Here is a 7,481-nt window from a genome sequence, read left to right as displayed (position 1 = left end):
ATAGTAGATGGCCCCTATTTAAATTAGGTCAAAGGTCAAGGCTACTGTCACACTAAGTGTGAAATTGTTTCCGATCGATAACTCCTCAACAGATTCCCAGATTGGCTTGATACTTCCCATGTAGCCTTGGAAAGTTAATGACCCCTATTGAAATTGGGGTCACTAGGTCAAGGTCACTGTCACAATAAGTGAGAAACTCATTTCTGATTAATAACTGGTCAACAAATTGACCGATGGGCTTGATACTTCAAATGTGCATTGGCCTTGGGCAGTAGATGAACCCTTTTAAAGTTAGAGTCACTAGTTCAAAGGTCACGGTCACCATAGTGTTAAACTGGCTTTCTTATTGTAAGTTTTGTTGCAAAATGTCCTGTGTCAAGGCGCTGTTTGGGGTAGGCATCTGTCTCCGACCGCGGAGCTCTTGTTTATACAATTTAAATGAAACTATTTGATAGTTTCTCTTTACATTATCTAGGTCGAAATCGAATTTCATGGGTCGATGGTGTATAAAAACTTGGTAACCAGGTCAAATCTTAGAAAACAGTGTAATCATTAGAAGCCACGCCTAATAAAGCTGTCGGAATGTTTTTTCTAAGTTTTCCGCTCTAGAAGCCACATTCATGACTTAATAAGAATGTTTTTCTTGACAATATTTAGTCCATATTCGAATCTAGGTAATATGGTTCTTAAACTGGGTCTTAATGTCAAATCTTACAAAATTCGTTGTATCACTCTAAAAGCCACATATATGGCTCAGTTTTGAGAGACTTGATCACAATATTTATTAGTACACTTGATAAGCCAAGTTTGAATCAAGGTCACGTGCGTAAAAAAACAAGGTCACAGGGTCGAATCTTTGTAAAGCCTCGTTTCAACTGTAGAAGCCACACTTATGAGTCAATCCTTAGGAAATGCGCCCAGAATGCTTAACTTGACAGTATTTAGGTCAATGTGATTTATAAAAAATCAAGTCTAACTCTTCAACAGTCGGTGTTCCTTGGTGAGCGCATTAGGGCCATCATGAACCACGTGTTTTCAGATACACGTATGATTTCCCAGTAAAATAAGAATATGCGAAGCATTCATAAATTGTCTTAATCGTTTGTTAAATATTATATTTTAAGTTAATTTTAGTTATTTAAGGTACATTTTATGAATACTATAGAGTGTAGCAATAGTGATAGCAAAGCAATAAGTTATTACCGAGCGAACATGAACGAACAAATCAAAAGTGATGAACTACCAACAAAGTGTAAGGTGGGGGCAAAAACGTGTCGGTCAAAACCTTTAACGCCTAATGACATGAAACACAAAAGATGTGTTTAATTTACTATACCGTCGGAATAACTACGACTTGACAGTTTGATTTAGGCAGACAAATCTGTGTTGAACGCGCGTTAAGTCGTCCTTACGATTTTTGTTTCGAATAGCACCATGTATTGTACATGAATGTTTATAGTTACCGCTTATCTACTATCATCTTAATATTGGCTGCATGTTGTTTTTTCTGCAAACTGATTAACATATTCTGAAATTTAAACCGGCTGATTTAGGTGTACGTTTCATAGAGAAATAAAACACTCGACAGAGACGTGCGTCACAATGTGATAATTAAGTTGATAGAAGCCGTGAGCGCAGGGTTAAAAGTTTCCAGCCTGCTGACCTGGCGCATACGTGTAGCAATTAATTGTCCAGTTGGTGAGCCTAGGCTCTGAGCTGCCTTAATAAACAGCGCTTGACATCACCGTATATAAGCTAAATGTTATTGTGAAAATCGGTGCATGTCTATATTTTTTAATACCGGTAACACTCGGCGTTGGATTTTAAGACGGCACGTTTAAAATGAATAGACATTCGAAAGCCAGCAACTGTATTTTGCTTGATTTCTACGAGACAATTCAAAGAAAATGTGAGCGTTGTATTAGATGTTTCAGCCTAGTGTTGTTCAATAATGATCAACATCAATACAGCCAGTGGTCACTCGGTCAATTCCTATACAATTAAACGCCAGATTCCGTGATTTTGATCAGCCGCCATATATCATATCAGGGACGGCACTTGACGCACATGCACTAAACCCCTGCTCACAAAGCACGGCTCAATTTTGTCCTCATGGCGTTAACCCATTTATGCCTAGTGGACTCTCCCATCCTTCTAGATTGGATCAATTTATTTCCAAAATTAGGGATGTCAAGTATATTTATTTCTATATTTATAATATTTCTTACAGAAATTCCTTTAAGCAAACAGCGAATACCCAGATGAGACGCCGCATAATGCGGCGTCTCATCTGGGTCTACGCTGTTTGCAATGTCCTTTTTTCAGGACGCTAGGCATAAATGGGTTAATTCCAAAGTAAGGCGCTGGTGATGGTATGCTAGCCGTTTTATGGAGGACACCTGCATTTATTTTAAAAACTTAGGTGACAAATGGCCACATTCACTTGAGAATTTTGTCAGCCAATTTAATCGCCACGGTCAGCGACTGTTGTCATGCGAGAGTTATGGCACTTTCTCTGCCTAATTTATCATTCTGTTGACCCTCGTATAAAACAGACAAGCCACGGGTCAAATGTTTAGAGCCGTGAAAATCCTCGCTTCGCCGTGTTGCAACTGTAGGATACATAAGTTAATACCCAAGGGTATGTAAACTCGATAATATATATTATTGCTATTATTTCTTTTATTATCCATGTACTTAATGGATTAATTTTTTTCTCATAAAAGACATAACGCGCATGTTTTTTTTAAGATGATATACCGGTATGTACATGTATTATATTGGTCGATTTGCCGTCTTGTTTGAAATAATCGGTAAATTATTTGAACGCATCAAAAGGTATACCAAAGTTGTTCGTTAATGTAAACATCAGTTCTTATCTTATATTTATATATGTGTGATGCTTTTCATGAATTCTTTATTTCACCTAGCTTGGTATAAGTCATATTTCTGTTAACTTTTTAGATATAACCTTGGCGCTTTTTTTATAAAAACAAGAGGTTTATGAAATTCAATTCCGGACTATCTACGTGTCTTTAACATACCTGTACATTCATTACCAACCAAACTTCAGATGAAGATCTACCTGATCGGAACACTCTTCTTGTTGGCTGTGCATCAGGCGGCAGCACAGGGTCTGTTCGGACCTTCAGCCGGCGGGGGCGGTGAGCCAGCCGAAGGCGCTGGGGGAGCTGGTGGGGAGGGTGGTACAGGGGCTGGTGGCGGCCTGGCGGCACTGCTGGGTGGAGCGGGTGGTGGTGGAGGCGGAGAGCCGGCCGAAGGAGGCGCAACGCGCAATCCGAGTACGTGGCTTAGAACTACCGTACCTTATAATGCATCACTTGCTGTTTATAATTACAAACGATATTAAAGCCAATATGATCGTGTCGTTCTTGCAGTTTGAATATAAGATAACATTTATATTATTATATGTTTCACTTTTTTTGTCACAAATGTACGTAGGTGTTTTATACCTACGGTTACATACGTGCGACGTAGAAAACATTTTATTACGTGATCTCTATGACGTTCGCACGCGATACCATTGACGTGCTCACGCAGTAAATGGAGAATGAAACTTGTCGAAATATCAACCTTATTTTACCATTGTATAAAGGAGGCATAGATTTTTGTTAGCGGTCTCTTCTTTTACGTGCGCAAAAGGTAGCTATAAGGGTCGCACGCAATATTTATTTCATGCGTGTAAACGTTATAGTTATCGCGTGCGCACGTAAAAGCTAAATTGCGCGCGTCATGGCTGTCAATTGCGCACTTAATAGAGACCGCGAAATAATTTATTCCTTTTGCCCCTATATGCAACCGTAATTTTGTTACTGCTTCCATGAGAAAATTGGTCAAATTTGTTCGATGATGGCTGACCTGCTTTGTATCCTGATTGGTCAGCAATCGCGAGCGCATGTACTTTGTATCGCGTACGTCTGTCATAGATATAGCGTGCGCACGTCATACTTATCGCGGGCGCACATCATAGCCATCGAATGCGCATATGATCGACACCGCGTGCGCACGCAATCGCTGTTGCGTGCAAATATAATACAGATTGGTCAATACGATATTGTGTACCACCCAACCGGTCCAGCTAAAATGACTCCGTTGAGGGGCGTGGGACCTGACAAAAAACTCTGAACAACACAACAACGATATTGTGTTAGTCCTATTTAGCATGCAAGATATGTGTCTTCATGCAGAAAATAAACTAGAAACCAACAAATGTTACAAAGAATGATTGGAATAACAATCTTGAACGTTGTATGATTATGTTGTTTGTATGAAGCACTAGATATAAAACAGAAACTGCTAATTATTTCTCCAGTACATATTCAAAGCTCAGTCTCTTACTTGCCCGAATTCTTTTCTGCCAAACATTGAATTCATCCTATTTTACTTTTTGTTACTTAGCATCTTCAAAAGGGGGCTAAATATCCAAGGAAATCTGTCTTCGTAACTTAAAAATAAAACATGTCTACCGTTAGGTTTCATATACTGCACCAGCAGTTTGGTTTTGGGGACATACTTAGTCAATGTCTTAATTCTTTCGAATAGTTTTTTTTACAGATTATATTAAGCAATATAGCAATGTCTACCTGTTCGACATATTTTTTTTATATCAAATAGCAATAAAGCAATGTCTACCTGTTCGACATATTTTTTTTAATATCAAATAGCAATATAGCAATGTCTACCTGTTCGACATATTTTTTTTTATATCAAAATAGCACGTATGTCAATGTTGCATTGCTTTGACGTGCTAACGAATAACTAAATAAATATGTTTAAACCAAGTTGTTTCTGTTCCAGTGAACAACCTGCTGGCGGCCTACATGCTGGAGCAGCGGATGCAGCAGCCCCAGCGCCCGGGAATGCTTCAGGGCCTTGGTAGAGGTCGCCCGCGTATCCATGACCAGTTCTCGTGGACAGGCGCCCTCATGCGCGCATACGTACTCGACCGCGTGATCGATAAAATCAAAAGCTTCGACTGGAGCGAGTTGTTCAGCTAATAAGCGACCGGCCACTTCCGGTTCCGGACTGTATTCAATCTAGACCCAGTTGTTCTTGTTTGTTTGTTGCGTTTGATATTATTGATCAACATATCTACCATTTCGCTTATTTGTTTATTGAAATATTAAGAAACACAAGGAAAATACATATAGATATATGCACATAGCATAGTATTTCAATAAGCATATAACACAACACATTCTATTTTATTTTTAGTTATGTATTATAGAGAATGCTTATGAAATACACATGCATTTGCTCTATAAACGGAAATTTCGATAGAAACACACAGCTGATAGCAGTAATAATCGACATCATCCACTTGACATTTCATATGACATTTCTTTCATACATTTTGAATAAAGTATCTACTTTGTAATTATTTATTATTAATGTGGCTTTTGTGTTTTTTGTTTCGCTGTGAATCTTAATAATTACACTTGTTAAAACGCTCTGCTGTGTTGTTATTGACTTACTGACACATTCGAATTATTTTTATTATTACTATAAGTGCTGCTCCTTTATCTTCTTTATTAAAATTTGGAGCAGATACATAATTATAGATCTTTTATCACACTGAAAGCATAAGAACCCGCCGATGTGGACATAATATAAAACAAGCTATTGCAAAAATACCACCGTCACTGCACTTATATGCTATTTGTACTTAATTATCATCAACTTAATTATCAGTTTACCGTATATTTAAAAGTGATATTGAACAAACCATCCGAGACAAATTATATAACGAACGATGGGCCACGGGATGTGCCACGATGGTCGAGTGCTAGTACACTGGGCTACCATTCCAGTTGTCCCCGGTTCAATTCCTGGCCGGGGCACTGGAAATTTCAGAAATGCTTCAAGTGTTTCCCACCCAACTAGAGATATACTGGTATGAAACCCATGTAATTATCGCGTGTATCGATGCTATACACTGAGAACGTAAAAGAACCAAATGCTATGTTCGCAAAGAGCTAGGGTATCGCACCCGGATTCCTTGTATCTCAATACTGTCTCTTCTGCTTGCTGTCTCTTCAGCAAAAAACAAAGGACCCCATTGGAAATAAGTGCTTGCACTTTCATTGGTTATCCTTGACCGCAAGGTCAAAGAGATACATACATACACGGGATGCTCTAGGCACATCAATTAAGCTTCTTTGTTCGATTTTACTATTAACAACGTACTTACAATGACTTGCACTTTCACCCAAATGTCTCATCAGCCACAATAACCCACTTGTAGTGGGTGTGGAGATAGGGGGCACATCATTCAATCAAAGCCGTGGAGGTTTAATTGTATTTATTGACGCTGACCAATATAGCCATGACGAAAAAGACCTACACAAAATAATGACACCTTCTTACAAACAGAACAAAACAAACGATACTACGAAATATGAATTAAATGAACTTCACATTAATTAAACTCATTCACACACATTTCATAATGCAATAATACACAATGTTCAATAAATGAAAACTGTTTAACTCACCAGGTTGGAATAAAACAACGACTATGGAGTTGCGTCCACTAGACGGTCTTGGCAAAAGAAAGCATGGTCAGTAATTTTCTCTGAATTTCACAAAGGGTTTTGGAACTGACCAATAAGAATCTTGTTTCTTTGAATTCTCTCATTCTCACTGGACAAAAAATATATGACATCACGGAACATGGTTGGACGCACACAGGACAAGGGACTGAATCTCACAAGAGAAGCAAATGGACACATACAAGACAAGGGACACAAACACTAGTACAGAGACATAGACACATATAGTGACACAAAGTGACCTATCCTACACAGTCCCTCCTGTCTTCAAAATGTCTCCAGACATTAAAACTTTAAAATAACTGATTCCCAGAACAGGAAATATTTTGTAATTACCACCATTACAACAATTACAATTTAATAGAAGGCACGAACTTAGTGAAATATGAATAGGGCAGGCCTAACTGAAAAAAACAACAACATCGAACCTCGAATAATACTTAACACATAAATGATACACATAAGTACGCAGTACTATTATGAAAAACATAATAGTCAAAGGGGAGTAACTAATGTTAAACTTAAATGCAATCGTTAGAAGAGTTGCTTCCCATGTTACATGACCTTAATTCATAAAGTAAAATGTAACAAATGAAAAGACAAAATTAGAAAATGTTTAAAATTCATAAAAACTTTAAACAAATGTATCTGATGCACAAACCGACAAAAGTTTATAACAATACTAATATGGATTTCATACAATTCAGATGAATAATTCCCATATTAAATATTATTTTAATATAATAGACAAATGCAAATAGTTATGGTGTCTCAGTTCAAAGTCATTGAACAAAAAATAAACTTTCACCACTTTTATTAAAGAATGATACAATTTTTGTACAATATTTACAATTTAAGAGACATCTATAACAATATATGAATTTATATGGAGCTGTTAACATCTTTTTT

This window comes from Dreissena polymorpha, chromosome 14 (assembly GCF_020536995.1).
Source record: "Dreissena polymorpha isolate Duluth1 chromosome 14, UMN_Dpol_1.0, whole genome shotgun sequence".
Taxonomy (NCBI): domain Eukaryota; kingdom Metazoa; phylum Mollusca; class Bivalvia; order Myida; family Dreissenidae; genus Dreissena; species Dreissena polymorpha.
This window is presented reverse-complemented; position numbering follows the sequence as displayed.